The sequence below is a fragment of the Stenella coeruleoalba genome, assembly GCF_951394435.1.
Source record: "Stenella coeruleoalba genome assembly, chromosome: 11".
Classification (NCBI taxonomy): domain Eukaryota; kingdom Metazoa; phylum Chordata; class Mammalia; order Artiodactyla; family Delphinidae; genus Stenella; species Stenella coeruleoalba.
In genome coordinates, this window is record NC_137157.1 from 94,593,850 (window position 1) to 94,615,240 (window position 21,391).

General features: G+C 37.6%; 1 long non-coding RNA gene across 5 annotated transcripts in view; it reads right to left on the bottom strand.

Moving 5' to 3' along the window:
• Positions 1–21,168, bottom strand: part of LOC307194983 — a 148,352-nt gene extending 127,184 nt beyond the window's left edge. For all 5 annotated transcript variants that reach the window (XR_013830687.1, XR_013830688.1, XR_013830689.1 and 2 more), the window contains exons 1-3: positions 20,416–21,168; positions 18,553–18,620; positions 16,159–16,319 (exon numbers count right to left, since the gene is read on the bottom strand). This is a non-coding gene — a long non-coding RNA (uncharacterized lncRNA). The remainder of the gene's footprint in view (positions 1–16,158; positions 16,320–18,552; positions 18,621–20,415) is intronic.
• Between the last annotated feature and the right edge of the window lie 223 nt (positions 21,169–21,391).

Here is a 21,391-nt window from a genome sequence, read left to right on the forward strand (position 1 = left end):
CTAAAACAGGGATATACCATTCCTACACCACTCCCCCAGCCCACACATTCACACTAATGATAATAACGAGCCAAAATTTAAGACATTGAGAATATGTGGAGCTGAGAAGGGTGGAGGACCAGTAACTCATCCATTGCTAATGGGAGTAAAATTGCTTCAGTCTTTTTGTAATCTGGTAATATCTATAAAAATTTAAACTTGCTATACATTTTGGCCCATGATTCATGTCACCTTTATGAATCTATTGTAGAGAAATAGGATATATGTACAAAAATGTTCACAGTACTATTTATTTCTTCTTCTATACTATTACTCCCAAATCTTTTCCTATCCGTATGTTCCTTACTTTGGGGTCCCTATTCTTTAAGTTTCTTGTCTACTTCTGGCGACTTCTATTTTCTGACACATTTTTTCTCCCCTGAAACCACCCTGTAAAATCCCCACCCTTCATCATTCCTACCATTTGACTTCTCTGTTATCACAACTAGTCTGACATGGGCTGTTGCCAATAATCATGTAATAATGCAGACTGAAATCCCTGAAAATGTGTGGCCTCTTGCTTCACCTGAGTGCTTGGTGCAGACCGGCAAATGCTGTGTCTCTAAGCGGATGTCTGTCTTTTCCCTTTGTGATTATTCTAAAATGCAGCCTTCCACAGATCCCAGACTTCTCACTACCTCCCTCATTCTTAGCTTTAGGACCTTGTCTTTTATCTCACTGAGAAGATGGAATTCACCAGACAAGAACAGTCTACATTTTCTTCCCTACCCCTTACACAAACCCTGTCAACATCCTCACCCATCCTCCCCACTTCCCTGAGAAAAGGGGGCACCCTTTCCACCCACGGTCATTTCTTCCAGTTGTGCGTTGGGTCTCATATTCATCGACTGCCTCAAGGATTTGTCTTGCATGTGTTTTTAGTCTCTCCCATTCAACTGAAATTTTCACGTCAAGCTGTAAACATGCACTACTCTCTCCTATCGATATGTAAAAATATATTGGCCTTACATATAACCCTTTCTTTAGATAACATCGCCTTCCTTCCTGCCATCACAAAACTTCTTAAAATAGACTTCTAAACTCATTGTTTCCACTTCCTTACCTTCTACTTATTAGTCAGTTCACTGAAATTTCACATCTTTCACCAGCACACCAATGAAGGATGTGAACAATGACCTCCACACTGTCAATTTCATTGACTAGTCTCCTCTCATTATGTTACCTTACATCTCTTTACCATTTTATACTTTGAATGCTCCCTCCACCTTGAAAATCACTCCTTCCTTAGCTTTTATCACATTTCTTTCACACTCTTTCCTGTATGCCAGCACAGGAGTTTTCTCCCCTCCCCTTCATTTCCTTCCCCATCTCAGTACTAATAGTGAAATAAAGACCTTATTATCATCGAAGTTTTGCTATGAGAGAAGACCATTACTAGCAAGGAAAAGATCTGTCTTATAGATGTTCTAACGTGAAGAAGATGAAAGACCTTCTCCTAAGTAAAAACTCATCACCTTTCCAGGATACAGCTGGGAGCGAAAAGTCATCATGATCTTGAGGATCCTGTGGTTCACTTCACCTTTGCTTGATGAGGGTATAGAGAAATAGGCCCTTTAATTCATACATTGCTGGGGACTTTAAACTGGTGGTCCCATTTGAAAGTACCCATTGACCCAGTAATTCCCTCTGATATATTCATACATGTACAAAATAACATATGAACAGGATATTTATCTAAAATCTACAGGAAAAACCATAGGACCTAGAAAAGCTAAAAGAATTTTGAAAAAGAAAAATGAAATTGGGCAACTATATGACCCCATTTCAAGACTTAGTATAAAGCTACATTAGAGTAGAAGTGAAACAAATAAATAAATGGCACTGAAGAGAAAATGCAGAAATTGACCTACATGTATGTGATAATTGATTTTCAACAAAGGTATCAAGGGAATTCAATGAAAAAAGGGGTAGTTATGTTAATAAATGGTGCTAGAATAATTAGACATCTTTAAGAATAATAAAAAAAAATGACCTCAACTCATACCTTATACCATACATAAAGGTAAGATCAAAATAGATCACACACCTAAATGCAAAACCTAAAACTACACAATTTCTAGAAAAAAACATAAAGGCAATCTTTGTGACCTTGGACTAGGCAAAGAGTTCTTAGACAACACACAAAAAATACAAATTAGAATACAAACACTGATAAACTTGACTTCATAAAAATTTTCAACTTCTGTTCTTTGAAAAACACTGTTAAGATAATGAAAAGGCAAGCCACAGACTGAGAAAAAAAATATTTGCAAAGTATATATCTGATAAGAACTTGTATTCAGAATATATAAAGAACTCTGACAACTCAATAAGAAGAAAACAAATAAATTGGCAAAATATTTGAAGAGATACTTTACCAAAGAAAAATGTATGGATGATAAATAAGCACATGAAAAATGTTCAACATAATTAATATTTAAGGTAATGGTAATTAAAACCACAATGAGATACTACTAAGTACCTATTAGACTAGCTAAAATTAAAAAGAGACTAGCTAAAATTAAAAAGACTGTAGCACAGTACCGTTCTTGGCCCAGAGAGTCAGTGCAAAAAAAAACAAAAATAAGTAAATGAACAGACCTATGTTTTCAACAATTATTTTTTAAAAGCTTTGTAAATCTAATCACTAGTCCAGAAAAACATGTATTTCTTCAGTTTCACTGGCACTGCTCCAAATTCATCTAGAAAAGCTACTTAAGTAAAGGACTGAGTGTACCTGAGTGTGTGAACATTTTGTTCCTTTGCCAGAAGAAAGAGAAAGATACAAAAGGACAGTAGGAAAATCCAGTCATCAGAAAGGAGAGAACCAAAGGAAAAGGCAACTGTTCCTGGCAAGATGAAGTTGTTTTCTTTACATCGTTTCTCTTCACCTTTGAGGAGGTTCAAATGATCTGCCCACAATCTTGGACAGCATGCCCTTGCTTCAAGTCAGTCACCTGGCCTCCTGGGGAGAAAACTCACTTCACTACTGACTCAAATGCCAGTGCTATCGCTGGCAAAATTCTGTATTCCAAATTCAAACAGTAATAGAATTTACAACATTTTGAGCTAGGATCACAAAGCTTAAATTGAGAAACCAGCCTGGTGGACGCTTGGGTAATATCCTTTGTGTTTGTAGAAGTCTGACTAGCAACTACTGTCAATTTCTGAAAGCATGTTCACCCTGGAAAAATAAATACCTGCCAAAATGCCAAAAAAAACCGACTGACTATACCAAGTATGGTTGAGAATGTGAAGGAAATGGAACTCTCATACCTGTTGGAATAGAAAACGGTACAACCATTTTGGAAGAGAGCTTGGCAGTTTCTTAAAAAGTTAAACATATATCTACCAGATGATCCAGCCATTCCACCTCTAAGTATTTTTACTCAAGAGAAAAGAAAACCTATCTCCATACAAAGATTTGTATCTAAATGTGCATAACAGCTTTATTTTTAGTAGCCAAACACTGGAAATATCCATCAACATGTGAACGGATAAATAAATGTGTCACATCCATATAATAGAATATCAGCAATAAATAGGAGTAACTATTGATACACATCACAACATGGATAAATCTCAAAATAATTATGCTGAGTGAAAGAAGCCAGAAAAAAAAAAAAAGAGTACATACTTAATGACTCTGTAAAACTCTATGTACTGTAAAACTCTAGAATACAATCTAATCTCTAATGACAGAAAGTAGGTCAGGGTTTTCCTGGAGTGGGGGACAGGAAGGAAAGAGAGGGAGGAATTACAAAAAGCATGAGGATTATATAGTGATATATTCACTATCTTGATTGTGGTGACAGTTTTATGCGCATATCCATTATGTCAAAATTTAACAAATTTTACTCTTTAAATAAATTCAGTTTATTGTGTGTCAGCTGTACCTCCATAAAACTGTGGGGTTTTTTTCGGGGGGTGGGCAGTAACAAAAGAAGCTGTCATAGTAAGCTAGGTGAACAACCACTGTGGCTTGGACTAGTGTTAAAAGTGGAGATGGAGAGAAGTGATGAGATTTAGAATACACTTTGGTGGTAGAGATAAGAAAATGTGTTGAGGCACTAGTAAATGGAAAGAGAAAGGTATCAGAAAGCTCCGCAGTTTGGAATCTGAACAACTGAATGGATGGTAGGGCCGTTTCCTGAGATGGGGAAGACTCGGGAATAGGGACATGTAAGAGGACATTCATCCCCTTTGTTTGTGACAGTGAGGGGACAAACTAGGTGTCTGTATTAAGGGAATGGGTACATAAAATGGAGACTGTACAACAGCTAAAAGGATGAATTACGAGTACATAGTGCAACGTGGATAGATCTCAAAAACATAATGCTGGTGGAAAAAGTAAAGCAGTGATATACAGAAAAAACATTTAATTAAATATGAAACGAAGACTAAAACTACATATTTTTTAAGGATACAAATAAGCTCAAGGAATGTATCAAACATCAAAGTATATTCCTGTGGAGGAAAGAGGAATGGAAGCGGGGATACAGGAAGAAGGAGAAGGTGAACAGAACTTGGAGGGGCATATATTAACTGATAGGGATGGTTTGATGAATTCTAATCCCTGTACCTAAGGTCCAAAAATTATTTAATAAAGTACAATAATATAGCAAAAAATCAAAATGGACAAGAGTCCAGGTTGACTAGGAAACAAGCTATTTCTAATGTAACATCCTTAAGGGGGACAAACAGTGAGGAACTAGCCCCAGCTCTGATGACAGGTGGCAAAAAGCCTTACAAGAGAACTGAACCCTAGACACAGAGGAAAGCTGTCCACATCCCATCTGTTCAGGGGAGAATTTATGTGAATGCTGTACTCCTGTGCTTCTCTTTGAGTAAGTAAATGCACTGTGCACCCGGTAGTTGCCAAGCCAAGGCCCAAATGGAATCGGAATCATGACGTCCTTAACCAAGTGGGAGTCACTACCGTTATATCCATAACTAAGAGATACCCCTCGGCCCCAGAACCAAAGGTAAGAGATTATAAGGAGATAGAAATTTGTTTCCATTACTTCCTTCTATGAACATTACACAGTTGTCCCTCCGTATCCTCATGGCATGGGTTCCAGGACTAGTGCTGTACACAGTGTGTCTCTAGTGCCGAATAAAGGGTGTTGTTCCCACACATATATGTATATAGTGTTGACTATATCTAGATTCAACTGGTCCTCTGCCTTCTTAGAGCCAGCTGTTGAATGCTCACATGAGTAGGGTTAAGGGAGGATTCAGATACACCGTGTTTTTTGCTCAGTTTCCCCTAATTAACTCGTGGGCTAATAGAAACAACTAGAATAAGAATTTTTAAATTCTTATTTTTTTATTTATCCATTCAAGTATTGAATATTCACTGATACAAGCAAACACTATTTTAGGTGTTTGGGATACAAGGGTGGATAAGATACAGTCCATGTCCTAAAAATACTACAAAAGGGAAAGACAAGTAAACATCACAATCCAGTGTCATCAACAGTACAGAATTATGGTTTCCTTCATCACTCCCTCCTATATCTTTAAACAACACCTTGCCTCCTTATCTATTCCCAACCTTACTGAGGAGAAATAATAAAGTTTTTCTCATTTTTGAGGCATTTGTGCCAAAAATAATTGGGGGATCAACCTCATAAACTGCTTCTGTACATTTTCCTCTGTAAAAATGCCTTACCAGATTGACCACTGTTGTGAAATTCATGTGCAAATCGCATTCAAAACATGGGAAAGACAGTCACACATTGGTTTATTCAACCACACCTATGCGTTCTCAGAAAAACTAAATTCAGTCAAGGCCAGCTCTTTAAGGAAGTGTGAAGAGCTGAGAATCAAAGCACCACCCTGCTCTCATTCACCTTCCACAACTTATTTTCTCACCATTAGCATCATTCTTTAGAATAAAGCTTTACCTGCAAAGGACCACTGTTAGGATAAAAATATATTATCAGCGAGGAGTAGCATGTCAACCCACTGGCACACATAAAAACCCTCTAGTACATTGGCAATAGTACATATTTGCACAGATTTCATCAGCCGAGCTCAGATATAGCGTAGAAAAAGTACATTTTTGACAGAGATGATGGGGTTGAAGGAGGCAATCTTAGTCACTAGAGTGCGAAATACTAAAAGCACACCTCATCTATTTCACAAATTTGCCTACATCCAGTCTTTAAGTGGTTAATATCTAAATACTCTCAGAAAGTCCAGCAAGAAACCATCAATCCCAGGGAGGCAGGATTAATCTCACATCTAATGTATAGCCTAGAAGGGTAGCACTCACTAAATATGTACCCATGACTAACCTGACACCCAGAGACCAGCTCCCTCTTTTTAGGGAGCCACATGACAGACTGACCATTCATCAATGTTTGACCTTCTTACAGACCCACGGTAAAGCAACTTCACAGCTAGAGGCTTGGAGACCACTTTTGCTCCCGTGGTCTCCCAGAGCTATTTTTGTTAGTAGATAGCTGTCTAATTGTTGTTCTTTGTGGGATCAGAGGCTGGAGTCTCCTACTCTGCCATCACTGATGTCACTCCTCTGAATCTGTACTGATTTATAAATAAATGACTGAATAAATAAGTGGGGGAGAAGTTAAAATTTTCCTTACACAGATTCCAGACAATATATGGAGATACTCCTGCCTCATGTTTGCAATTTAATCCTCCTCCCCTTGAGTGTTGGCAATACTTAGCAACTCACTTCTAAAGAATAATGTATTGATGGGGAAAACAGTAATTTTACAGTGGAGAAACCTGGCAAACACAACCTCACCCATGAACAGGGTTAAGTGTGTGAACAACCAGTGATAAGTCTTGTTGATATCATGCACCCCCAACACGATGCAATGAGAAAGGCACCTAATCACTAAAGTATATTTCACCAAAACCCATAACCTCAGTCTAAACATGAAAAATAATCAGATAACTCCAAGTTGAGACCTGTAAATATCTGACCAGTACCTTCAAATTCATCAAGGTCATAAAAAGTAAGAAAATACTGAGGAACTATTACAGACCAGAGAAGACCAAGAAAATTTGAAAACTAAATGCACGGTGGTATCCTGGGTTACATCCTGGAACAGGAAAAAGAAAATTAATGGAAAACTGGTGAAATTCAAGAAAACCTGGAGTTATTTAATAATAATGTAGCAGTGTTTATTTCTTGGCTTTGACAAATGTACCGTGATTATATAAGATGTTGACATTAGGGACTTCCCTGGTGGCACAGTGGTTAAGAATCCGCCTGCCAGTGCAGGGGACACGGGTTCGAGCCCTGGTCCGGGACGATCCCACATGCCGCGGAGCAGCTAAGCCCATGTGCCACAACTACTGAGCCTGTGCTCTAGAGCCCGTGAGCCACAACTACTGAGCCCACGTGCCACAACTACTGAAGGCTACACGCCTAGAGCCTGTGCTCTGCAACAAGAGAAGCCACTGCAATGAGAAGCCCACGCACTGCAACAAAGAGTAGGCCCCTCTCACTGCAACTAGAGGAAGCCCATGCACAGCAACTAAGACCCACCGCATCCAAAAAATTAAATAAATTTTAAAAAATAAATAAGATGTTGACATTAGGGGGAGTGGGGTGAAGGGTATAAAGGAATGCCTTGTACTATCTCTGAACTTTGAAGAGTCTCAGCAGAGAAGTAGAAACTATAAAAAAGAACAAAGTGAATATCCTAAAACAGAAAATAAATCCATAATTTTTAATTTAAAAAAATTTTTAAAGAATGTGACTAACAGCAAATTGGAAAGAACAGAAGAAGAAGTCAGAGAATGTGAAGATATATTGCTGGGAATTATCCAATATGAAGAAGAGAAGAAAAAGTGAACAGAGCTTCAGTGACCTGTAGGACAATATGAAGTAGTATAATATAAGTGCTACATTTATGAAGTCCCAGAAATACAGGAGAAATATAATACAGCAGCAAAAGAATTTGAAGAATTAATGGTCAAATAATTCCCAAATTTAGTGTAAAACTTGCAGCTATGAGAAAATGAACCCCAATCAGGATAAATATAAGGAATATCACACCTAAAGAACATCATGGCAAAACTACTGAAAACCAAAGATAAAGAGAAAATACTGCAAGCAGCCAAAGAAAAATAACACATTAACAGAGGGGAACAATGACATGAATGATAGCTGAATTCTCATCAGAAACCTAAAAGGAGAAAGACAATGGAATGCCATTTTTAGAAAGGTAAAAGAATAACACTGTTGGTGCAGCCACCATAGGAAACAGTATGGAGGTTCCTCAAAGAATTAAAAATACAACTACCGGGCTTCCCTGGTGGCTCAGTGGTTAAGAGTCTGCCTGTTAATGCAGGGGACACGGGATCGAGCCCTGGTCCGGGAAGATCCCACATGCCACAGAACAACTAAGCTCGGGTGTCACAACTACTGAGCCTGCACTCTAGAACCCAGGAGCTGCAACTACTGAAGCCTGCGCACCTAGAGCCCATGCTCCACAACAACAGAAGCCACCGCAATGAGAAGCCCGTGCACCACAACAAAGAGTAGCCCCCGCTCGCTGCAACTAGAGAAAGCCCATGCACGGCAACAAAGACCCAACGCAGCCAAAAATTAATTAGTTAATTAATTTTTAAAAATAGAGAAGACTTTAAAATAAATGAATAAACAAATAAAAATATAACTACCATACTATCCAGCAATTCCACTTTTGGGCATGTATCTAAAGGAAATAAAGTCACAATCTCAAAGAGGTATCTGTGCCTCCATGTTTATTGCAGCATTATTTACAATAGCCAAGACATGGAAATAGCCTAAGTGTCCATTGATTAATGAATGGATACAGTAAATGTGAGACAGATAAATATATATATATATATTTCAGCCATAAAAGACAAGCAAATTCTGCCATTTGTGACAACACTGGTAGACCCTGAACTCATAGAAACAGAAAGTAGAACGGATTCTGCATGCCACAACTAAAAGATTCCACATGCTGCAACAAAGATCCCACATGCTGCAACAAAGATCCTGCAGGCAGCAACGAAGATCCCACGTGCCACAACTAAGACCCAGTGCAACCAAATAAATAAGTAAATAAATATTAAAACAAACAAAGTGCATAGTGAACTACTCTTTTAAATAAATGAATAAATAGACTAAATGCATCAAATAAATGACAATGAGACTGTAACACTGAATGAAATAGCAAGAACCAAATATGTTCTATATAACACACACAGTTTAAATATAATGACACAAAGAGGTTTACGGAATATATTGGAAAAGATATACCATGCAACAGTAAACAAGAAACCTGGAGTGATATATTAGTTTCTTATTGTTGCTGTAATAAATTACCACAAATACTGCGGCTTAAAATGATGTATATTTATTCTCTCACAGTTCTGTGTGTCAGAAGTGTAAAATGAATCCATTTCCTTGATTTTTCCTGCTTCTAGAGGCTGCCCAAATTCCTTAGCTTATGGCCCTTTTCTCCATCTTCAAAGGGCATTATCCCAATCTCTGTTTCCACTGCCTCATCTCCTTTTTCTGATTTTAACACTACTACCTCCCTCTTATAAGTATCACTGTGATTACACTGGACCCATCTGGATAATCCAACATAATCTCTCTTGCAAGATTATTAATTTAATATCTACAAAGTTTCTTTTGCCATATAGGGTAACATATTCACAGATTGTAGGGATTAAGACGTGGACATCTTTTGGGGGATGGGAGAGGGGGACATTATTCAGCCTACCACAATTGTTTATATTACAAGACAAAACTGACAAGTATGAAGAAGTACATTTCATAATTATATGAATCACAGCATTAAGCATACACAACTATAAATGAGCATGCATGCACCTAATAATACTGAATAAAACTTCCAAACATAGGAAGCAAAACTGACTGAATTAAAGGGAGAAATAAACAAATCCATAATCACATTTGTAGATATAAACATCCCTTTCTCAGTAACTGATAAAATAATTAGACAAAAAAATATCAGTTAAAAATATAAAAGATCTAAACAATACTATCAACCACCTTGACCTAATTGAAATTTACCCAACAAAATAATATCAAACAACTACAAAATACCCATGACTTTCAAGTGTAAATGGAATGTTCATCAAGTAAATTATATATTGAGTAATAATGTTTTGATAAATTTCAATATATTGAAATACTACAGATATGTTCTATGACCACAGTGGAATCAATTACAAAAAGTCTAGAAAATTCTTAAATATTTAGAAATTAAAACATCCCTAAGTATTCGGAAATTATAATCTTCAGGGATGTACATATCAAAGCTACAATGATATATCACCTCACATGTGTTAGAAGGGCCAATATCAAAAAGACAAGAAATGAGAAGCGTTGGAGAGAATGTGGAGAAAAGGAACTCTTGTGCACTGTCGGTGGGAACAAAAATTGGAGCAACCTCTATGGAAAACAGTATGGAGGCACCTCAAAAATTAAAAATTGAACTACCATATGATCCAGCAATTCCACTTCTAGATATTTATCCGAAAAAGACAAAATCACTATCTTGAAAACAATATCTATACCCCCCTGTTCATTGCAGCTTTATTCATAATAGCCAACACATGGAAACAACCTAAGTGTCCACTGATATATGAATGGATAAAGAAAATGTGATTTTATATATATAATGGAATATCATTCAGCCATTCAAAAAGGAAACCTGCCATTTGTGACAACATGGATGAAACTTGAGAGCATTATGCTAAGTAAAACAAGTCAGACAAAGAAAGACAAATACTGTATGATCTCACTTACATGTGGTATCTAAAGAAAAAAGAAACCCGAACTCATAGGTATAGAGAACAGGTTGGTGATTGCCAGAGGTGGGGAGTAGAGATGGGGGAAATGAGTGAAGGTAGTCAAAAGGTACAGTCTACCAGTTACAAGGAAGTCCTGCAGATGTAATATACAGCATAGTGACTATAGTTAACAATATTGTATTATATACTTACAAGTTGTTAAGAGAGTAAATTGTAAAAGTTCTCATTACAAGAAAACAAAATTGTAACTGTGTGGTAATGAATGTTAAGTAAACTTATTGTGGTGATCATTTCAAATTGTATATATGTATCAAATTATATACTGTGCACCCAAACCTAATACAATTGGTATATGTCAATTATATCTCAAAAAATAAATATAAAAAATTAAAATGTTAGAGAGAAGTGTTAAAAATCCACTATTTTTAACCTGAGACTTTTCCATTGATATAATAATAAAAATAATTTAAAAGGGGGAAAAAACCAAAGAAAATTAAGTTCTCTTAGAAGAATTAAGATGACTTTTTGTACATCTAAAAAAAATACACACATTTCTAAATAATACATGGGTAAAAATTAGAAAATATATCAAACTAAATTATTATAAAAACACAACAGAAAAATTTGTAGAACACAGCTAAAACAGAGGCTTGGAGGGAATGCTATAGCTTTAAATGAATACAAAAGTAGAAAGATTTTAAATAAACAATCAAGTTTAAGAAGATAGAAAAAGAAGAGCAAATTAAAACCAAAGTAAGCAGATCAGAATTTTAAAATCTGAAATCAATAAAATTTTTAAAAACCAAGCAATAGAAAAATTAACAAAGCCAAAATTTGGTTCTTTGATAAGATTACTGATTGATAAACTTTTAACAAGACTGATCAAGAAACAGAGAGGGCTCAAATTATGAATATCAAGACTAAAGAGAGTATAACTCTATAGATTTTAAAGACATTAAAAGGATAATAAAGGAATATTATGTCTATATACCAATAAATTTAACAATGTAGATAAAATGGAAAAATTCCTTGGAAAACACAATTTACCAAACTGACACAAGAAGAAATTTTTGAATAACTCTCTTTTCATTCAAAAAATTGAATTTGTTAGTACACACCTTCCCATTAAGAAAGCTTCTGGGGCTTCCCTGGTGGCGCAGTGGTTGAGAGCCCGCCTGCCGATGCTGGGGACACGGGTTCGTGCCCCGGTCCAGGAAGATCCCACATGCCGCGGAGCGGCTGGGACCGTGGGCCATGGGCCTGCGCGTCTGGAGCCTGTGCTCCGCAATGGGAGAGGCCACGGCAGAGAGAGGCCCGCGTACCGCAAAAAAAAAAAAAAAAAAAAAAAAGCTTCTGTTTACCAAGGGGGAAGGGGGGGTATAAATTGGGATATTGAGATTGACATATACACACTACTATATATAAAATAGATAACTAAAAAGAACCTACTGTATAGCACAGGGAACTCTATTCAATACTCTGTAATGACCTATATGGGAACAGAATCTAAAAAAAAGAGTGGATATATGTATAACTGACCCACTCTGCTGTACAACAAAAACTAACAGTGTAAATCAACTCTACTCCAATAAAAAAAATTAATTAAAAAATAATATAAAAATTTAATTTTAAAAAAAGAAAGCTTCTGTTTTGTAGTCACTTTGCTGTACAGCAGAGACTGGCACAACATTGTAAATCAACTATACTTCAATTAAAACAAAAAGAAAGAAAAAGAAAGCTTCATGTTCAGATGACTTCAAACAGCATATTACATCAAACTTTAAGGAATAAATAACACAATCCCTTCAGAAAACAGAAAATGAAAGTACACCCTCCAACTTATTTTAGGAGGCCATGATGACCCTGAGAAAAAATTACAAGTATGTAAATTACAGACCCCAACCCTCATAAATATAGACATCAAAATCTTTAAAAAAAAAAAAAAAACTATCAGCAAATCAAATCCAGAAGAACATAAAAGAGGTAATTCATCATGACAAAGTGTGGTTTATTCCAAGAACAAAGCAAGAATGTCTATTTTTACCATTTCTATTCAACACTGTAGAGAAAGAACTAGACAAGAATAATAAATAAAAGATCAAAAGATAGTAGAATTTACCAGTGAAGCCATCTGGGCCTAAAGTTTTCTTTATGGGAAGCTTTTAACTATAAATTCAATTTCTTTAATGGATAGTGAGATATTCAAGTTATGTATTTTTTCTTGAGTTAACCTCAGTAGTTTGTGTCTTTCAATAAATCTGTTCTTTTCATCTAAGTCAGGGGTGAGCAAACACTTTCTGTAAAAGGCCACACAGTAAATATCTCAGGCTTTCCTGGCAATATGGTCTTCTCACAACTACTCAACTCAGCCATTATAGTACAAAAGCAGACACAGATAAATATAAACAAGTATGTGTGTCTGTGTTCCAGTAAAACTTTATTCACAAAAGAGGTGGCAAGTGAATTAATGTCAATTAGTCAGGTTAGTTGATGGTGTTGTTCAAGTCCTCTATATCACTGCAGATTTTCTGACTATGTTAATTATGAGAAGAGGATATTGAAATCTCCAACTATAATTGTCAATTTGTCTTTTTCTCTCAAATTCTCTCAGATTTTGCTTCACGTATTTTAAAGCTGTTATTAGCTACAAACACGTGTCCTCTTGATGATCTAATTCTTTTATCCTTATGAAATGTCCCTCTTTATCCATGGTAATATTCCTTACTCTAAAATCTACTTTGTCTAATTAATATAGGCATTCTAGCTTTTTTTGGATTAGTGTTTGCATGGTATAATTATTTCCATCCTTTTATTTTTTGTTTGTTTATTTTCCCAGAGAGCATATACTTCGGTCTTACTTTTTTCTTTTATCTAATCTGATAATCTCTGCCTTTTAATTGGAGTATTTAGGCCATTTTAGATCATGTGATTATCATTATAGGTAGCCTTATATCTACTATCTTGCTATTTATGTGTTTGATTTATTCTTTGTTCATTTTTTCCCTATTTTCCTGATCTTTTTTATAAAATTGAATGTCTTTTATGATTCCATTTTATCTCCCTTATTGGTATATCAGTTATACCTTTCTCTTTCCTTGTTTCCTCTTTTCCTTCTTCCTTCATTCCTTCTTTCCTTTTTTAATTTTTTTGGCTGCTCCACGTGGCTTGCGGGATCTCAGTTCCCTGACCAGGGACTGAACTTGGGCCATGGCAGTGAAAGCCCAGAATCCTAACCACTAGGTCACCAGGGAACTCCCTTTTCTTTTTTTTCTTTTTTCTTTTTCTTTTTTAGGATGCTCTAGAGTCTCCATTATATCTTTAAGCACATTCTTCCTCCAAATAATATTATACCACTTCATGTATATCAAATGCACCTTACAATAGTATATTTTCTCTCCCTCTCCCTGGCCATTGTCAAACATTTTACTTCTACCTATGTTATAAATTCCACAATAGATTGTTAATATTTTTCTTTTAATCAGGCATTAATCTTTTAAAGGTATCTTTTAAAATTAGAACAAAAGTGTTTTATAGTTATACTCATATTTATCATTGCTAAACTTCTTCATTTCCTTACATAATTCTCAATTCCCATGTGGTATAATTTTCCTTCTGGAAGAAGAACTTCCTTTAATATGTATTTTAGTGGTCTGTTTGCAATGAATTCCTCATCTTTTGTTCATCTGAAAAAAATTTTAATTTGCCTGCATTTTTATTTTTAATTTATTTATTTTTATGTTTGGCTGCATTGGGTCTTCATTGCTGCACGTGGGCTTTCTCTAGTTGCAGTGAGCAGGGGCTACTCTTCATTGCAGTGCATGGGCTTCTCACTATGGTGGCTTCTCTTGTTACAGAGCATTGGCTCTAGGCACGCAGGCTTCAGTAGTTGTGGCACACGGGCTCAGTAGTTGTGGCTCACGGGCTCTAGAGCACAGGCTCAGTAGTTGTGGAGCACAGGCCTAGTTGCTCCGCGGCATGTGGGATCTTCCCGGACCAAGGCTTGAACCTGTGTCCCCTGCATTGGCAGGCAGATTCTTAACCACTGTGCCATCAGCGAAGCCCCTGCCTTCATTTTTTTAAAGGTATTTTTGTATGTTGACAGGGTTCTCCTCCCCCACAAAAGTACTTACAGGTGTCTAATTTTGTCTGACTTGCATAGTTTCTGATGTGAACTATGCCACTGTGTTTTTTCCCCTCTGGCTGCTTTTAGTATGTTCTATTTATCACTGCTTTTCAACAGCTTGATAATAATGTGTCTTCATGTTTCTTCTGCTTGATATTCATTGAATATCTCTGATTTGTAAATTTATAGTTTTCAGCAAATTCTGAAAAATTTTGGCCAATATATTTTCTGTCCTCTTTCTGAAGCTTTAATTTTAAATATATTTGATTGCTTGATATTGTACCATAAGTAACTGAAGTTCTGGGTTTTGGGGGGTTTTTTTGGAGGGGGAGGGTCTTTTTTCCTCATGTGTTTATTTTGGATATTTTCTAATGATATGTCTTCAAGTTAATTAACTTTCCTGGGACTTCCCTGGTGGTCCAGTGGTTAAGAATCTGCCTTTCAATGCAGGGGACACGGGTTCAATCCCTCATCGGGGAACTAAGACCCCACATGTCACGGGGCAACTAAGCCCATGTGCCAAAACTTGAGAGCCCGCACGCTGCAACTACAGAGTCCACGCACTCTGGAGCCCACTCGCCACAACTAAAGAGAAGCCCGTGTGCCGCAACGAAAGATTCCGTAAGACCCAGAGAAGATCCTGCATGCCGCAACTAAGACCCGATGCAGCAAAAATAAATAAATAATTTTTTTAAAAAATTTAACCTTTCCTTCTGTAGTTTCTAGTCTACTGTTGATTCCATTCAGTATATTTTCATTGCATCATTTCAGATATTGTATTTCTCATCTGTGGAAGCATAATTTGGTTTGTTTTTAAAATATCTTGCCTTTTTCTCTTTATAATGTTCAATGTTCGTCTTATCTACTGAATATATGAAGTGTATTTATAATAGCTATTCTAACATCCTTTCTGCAAATTCTTTCATCTTTGTCATTTCTGGTTCAGTTTCTAATGACTGATTTTTCTCCTGGTTATGGGTTATATTTGCCTCCTTTGCATGCCTGATAATCTTTTGCTGGATTCCAGACACTGTGAATTTTATGCTGTTGGTGCCAAATTGTCTTGAGCTCTTTTCAAAATTGTTGGCTTTTGTTATTGGACACAGTTACTTGGTACCAGTTTGATCCTTTTGAGGCTTGCTTTTTGACAAGAATTAGTAAGCAGAGGCAACTGTAAGCAGGGATAAGCAGGGGCTCACCTTATTTTCCTTCTCTCAGGAATCACTGTCCTGTACTGCCTGTTGTCCAGTATCTGAAAACCGCTGTTTCATATATTTTCGTTTTCCAGTTGTTTCAGATGAGAAAATAAATCCAGTCCCAGTTACACCATGATGGCCAGAAGTTCAAAAGAAAGAAGCAACTGCCAAAATAAGTAAATTTAGCAAGGTTACAGGATATAGGTCAAAATACAAAACTCAACTGTATTTTTATACACTACTAGCAAACATTCGTAAAAAAAAACTTTCACAATATTTTCAGTTATAAAAGCATCAAAATGTGAGTACTTGGGAATAAATGTAACAAATGACATGTAAGACCTCTACACTGAAAACAATAAAACATAGCTGAAAGAAATTAGATAAGACCTAAATAAATAGAGAGTGTATCCTATCCATGGACTGTAAAATTCAACATTGTTAAAATGTCAATTTTCCTCAAATTTACCTTTAGATTCACATTAATCCCAATTATAATTCCAGCAAGATTTTTTAAACAGAAATTGACAGGTTGATTCTAAACATATTTATGGAAATGCCAAAACAATCTTGAAAAAACAGGAAGATTTACACTAACTTACTTCAAGACTTATAAAGCTAGAAGAATCAAGACAGTGTGTTGTTGGCATAATAATGAACAAAGAGATCAATGGAACAAATTAAGTCCAGAAACAGAATCACATGTATATAGTCAACTGATTTTCAACGAAGTTCCAAAGCAACTTAAGGGAGAAAGAAAAGTGAATAAACATTACTGGAAGACCTATACATCCATGTGGGAAAAAAACTGACCTCGACCCTACCTCAACAATACAAAAAAATTAATTCAAAATTGATCACAGGGACTTCCCTGGTGGCGCAGAGGTTAAGACTCTGTGCTCCCAATGCAGGGGGCCCAGGTTTGATCCCTGGTCAGGGAACTAGATCCCACATTCATGCTGCAACTAACAGTTCGCATGCCACAACTAAGGAGCCCGCGAGCCACAACTAAGGAGCCCAGCTGCTATGACTAAGACCCAGCGCAACCAAATAAATAAACATAATAAATATTTTTAAAAAACTTTAAAAAACTGATTACAGATACAAACATAAAAGCTAAAACTATAAAGCTTCTTGGAAGAAAACATAGATACAACCTAAATACCCATCAAGAGAATACATCAACAAGTTGTGAAATATTCATACAATATAGTACTATCTAGCCAAAAAAAGAGAAAAACCCTGCTACTGATATATGTAACAACAGAACCTCACTGACATTTTATTGAGTGAAAGAAACCAAACATAGTATATGATTCATTTTTTTCTAATGATTCAATTTTATATGAAATTCTGGAAAATACAAAATTAATCTATGGTAAAAATTTCAGAGCAATAGTTGCCTCTAGGCCTAGGAGAATGACTGGAAAAGGGCATGAGGAAATTTTCTTGGGTGATGAAAATCTGCTAAGTCTTGATTAGAGGGGGGTTACAGTTATGATGCATTTGTCAAGATTCACTGAATTCTATACTTAAAAGTTGTGGGACTTCCCTGGTGGTGCAGTGGTCAAGAATCTGCCTGCCAATGCAGGGGACACGGGTTCGAGCCCTGGTCCAGGAAGATCCCACATGCCACAGGGCAACGAAGCCTGTGCACCACAACTACTGAGCCTGTACTCTAGAGCCCACGAGCCACAAATACTGAGCCCATGTGCCACAACTACTGAGGCCTGTGTGCCTGGAGCCCGTGCTCCACAACAAGAGAAGCCACGGCAATAAGAAACTCGCGCACCGCAGGGAAGAGTAGCCCCCATTCGCCACAACTAGAGAAGGCCTGCGTGCAGCAACGAAGACCCAACACAGTCATAAATAAATAAATAATTTTTAAAAAGCGTTGTGAATTTCATGATTTATACATTTTACCTCAATAACAAAAAAAAAACTTTAAACAAACATTGAACTCTAATTAGTAGGCTTGGTTTACCAGTTATAAAGTTACTTCCTGTGTTTCCTCACGTGTGAACAAACATATAAATATGCTGAATATAATGGGAGCTAATTTCCCACTCTTGGAAAGATATATAGATTTCCTAACTGTCTGCTGAGAAGGACCAAAGCAAGGACACACAAGTAGCAATAAACACACACTGTAATCAGATCTTGGTTTCTCAATACCCTTCTCCACTAAGAGGAACCAGGCCGCCTTCGAGATATGATTGATTCTAGGGTAAGAAAAGTTCAAGATCCACGTGGAACATCTATGTGCCCAAAAGTAAAGGACTGCTCAAAAAATGATGGGGACAAGTCCAAAGGACAAAGAAGCCACCATAAAGAGGCTCCCACTGACAGTTCAACAGTGACCCAGTGACCCACAGCCTCCAGCAATTTTCCTCTCACCTCATCAGTGGGCTGCATGTTCCTGTGGCAGGAACCACATCCTTTCTTCAGAGGTCTGAACCTCTCCCCTGTGGGTGGAAAAGTAGCACTTCGTTTAAGTTTCTAAGTTGCTTCCTTGTTAACCCATCTTCAGCCCTCAAAGTAGTAGCTGCATTTTGTAGTTCCTACTTCTGTAAGATTTGTGTGTAACTTACAGTCCTCTCTTACCCCTTTTAGTAATTATTTTTTACTAAAAAATGACTCTTTATACTAAATTTTTCCTTAAAATGACTCATGTGGTATCTGTCTTCTGATTGGATGCTGAGTGATACAGGATCATTATTTCCCTCTTAGTCCTATCAAGAAATGCATACCTAAATCAGGAGGCAACATCAGACCAAACCAAAATGAGAGACATTCTACAAAATAAGTGACCTGTACTTTTCCAAATTTCAAGGTCAAATAAGATAAAGAAAAATGACAACTAATTGCAGTGTGTGACTCTGGCTTTGCTTCTGTGGTTGGGAAAGGGTAAAAAAGTGCTATAGTTCCTAATTTTGATAATTATACTGTGGTAATGTAAGAATGTCTTTATTATTAGGAAATACACAATGATGTACTTAGTGGTAATGGGGAACTTACCCTCAGATTGTTCAGAATAAAAGTGTGTGTGTGTGCGTGTGCGTGTGTGTGTGTGTGTGTGTGTGTGTGTGTGTGTGTGTAGGGAGGATGTGGGGGGGAGAGACCAATAAAGCAAATGGGGCAACATGTAAATACTTGGCAAATCTAGGTAGAGTGTATGCAAGAGTTCTTTGTACTCTTCTTGCATTTTTCTAAAATGTTTAATTTACTGATATATTAAAATTGAAAATTACCAAAAACAAAAATATATTTAGCCTTTGAAATATGTTAAATATGATCATTTTTTAAAGGAGGGCATCAATAAAAGTTCAAAATTGAAATCTAGTTCAAGATGGCAAATAGAATATATGCATAATGGGTCTGAGAAACTACCAAACAAATATCAAAAGATTGCTAAGCAGATCAGAAAACGTGAGCAGGTAGAGTGTATTTGACAGTGAAACCACAGCAAAACCTGTAAAAAAAAACTCACACAGGACAAAGCTCTTGAGAGGTTAAAAAAGGTATTCCCAACAGAGCTCCCACCTGAGAGCCGACAAAAGAGCAGGCCTGGGACAATTTTCAAAGCCATGAGTTGAAGCAAGCATCAGAATACCTAGCGCTTTCACGCACCCTTCCCTTTTCTGCACATACTAAAGAGGAGGCAGCCTCAACATCTGATTTTAGGAACCTCCTAGAAGCGCTTTCTTAATATTTTTATTGGAGTATAGTTGATTTACAATGTGTTAGCTTCTGCTGTACAGCAAACTGAGTCAGTTATAGACACACGTATATCCGCTCTTTTTTTAGATTCTTTTCCCATATAGGTCATTACAGAGTATTGAATAGAGTTCCCCGTGCCATTCAGCACATTCTTATTAGTTATCTAATCTATATATAGTAGTGTGTATGTGTCAATAGACAAATTACTTTTATTATTAGAAAGCAACTCATCTTTCAATCTTCGTATTTTTTACTTAAGACACATCCAAACCCAACCCAGATATACCACCTAGCCTGAATTGAATGTACCAGTTAATAAACAAATACAGTTTCTTATAGTCAGTATAACGCAGTGTCGACAGCATGAACTCTGGACTGTATACACAACCTATATAACTAACTTATCCCTAAATGATGGAGCCAGAATACTGACTCCATAACTTAGTAGCTGTGGGGCCCAGGGTAAGTTAAAAAAAAAAAAAAAGTCACTTAGCCTCTGTCGCCTTTAATTTACTCATCTGTAAAATGGGGATAAGATACCTCCTCAGTAAGCTGGTTGTGAAGGTGAAGTGAACTGATACTCGTTTAAAACACGTACAACAGTGCCGGGTTTCTCACAGTGTCAGCTTCTATTATTATTCGATTCAAAACGCTGTTCTAGCTCTGGTGAACACAAAGAGGAATCAAAATCCAGTCGCCATCCGAGGAGACGTTGGGAGGCACACGCAAATGCAACGAGGAATCAAAGCAGAAACAAACCAGACTAAAGCCAGGTGCGAGCAGCCAGCGGGCACTGGGAGGACGGAACGGTTCCAGCTGAAAAGGTTGAGTCCAGGAGTCACAGGAGCTTCTGAACCGAGTTCTATGAACGGGTAGGACTTCCACACACGGCCAAGACGCCACACGTGAGAGACACCGCAAAGGATCTTAGCAAAGGCGCAAAGACCAAAAATTGACTTGTCTCGGTCAGCAGAAGTGGCTGCAGAGTGTTTATCACACAAAATGCCGGAGGGATGATAAGGCTAACTGTAATAGTAACCCCTGCCGCACCTCACGGTGCTAAACCGGAGACAGGACGTAAAGAACAAAAGTGACGGTAAGAAAGCCAGGAGGACCACGACCCAGTCGCTCTCCACTATCCTCCAGGGACAACGCGACTCGGGGCCAGCACACAGCGAACCGGCGTCCCCCTCAGGCGGCAGAGATCCGAAGCAGCAACCAGCACGAGAACTACAGCTCCCGCCGCGGCCTGGGGATCTGGCCCCGCCCCGCATTTCCACTTCCGCCGCCCTCCAGTCCGACCTACCAGGGAGCGAGCCTGGCGCCTGACCGCGCGTGACCCCCGCGTGACCCCGCGTGACAGGGGCCCGAGCCGAGAGGCCAGGAGGTGGGAGTCTGGGACCCCAGTCAGGAGAAAGGCGACCCGCAAAGGTGGAACTAAACTTGCAAATCTCGATAGGGATTGGAGTTGATGCCGCGGGGGCGGAGCCTAAGGCCCACGGTCCTGGCCAATCAG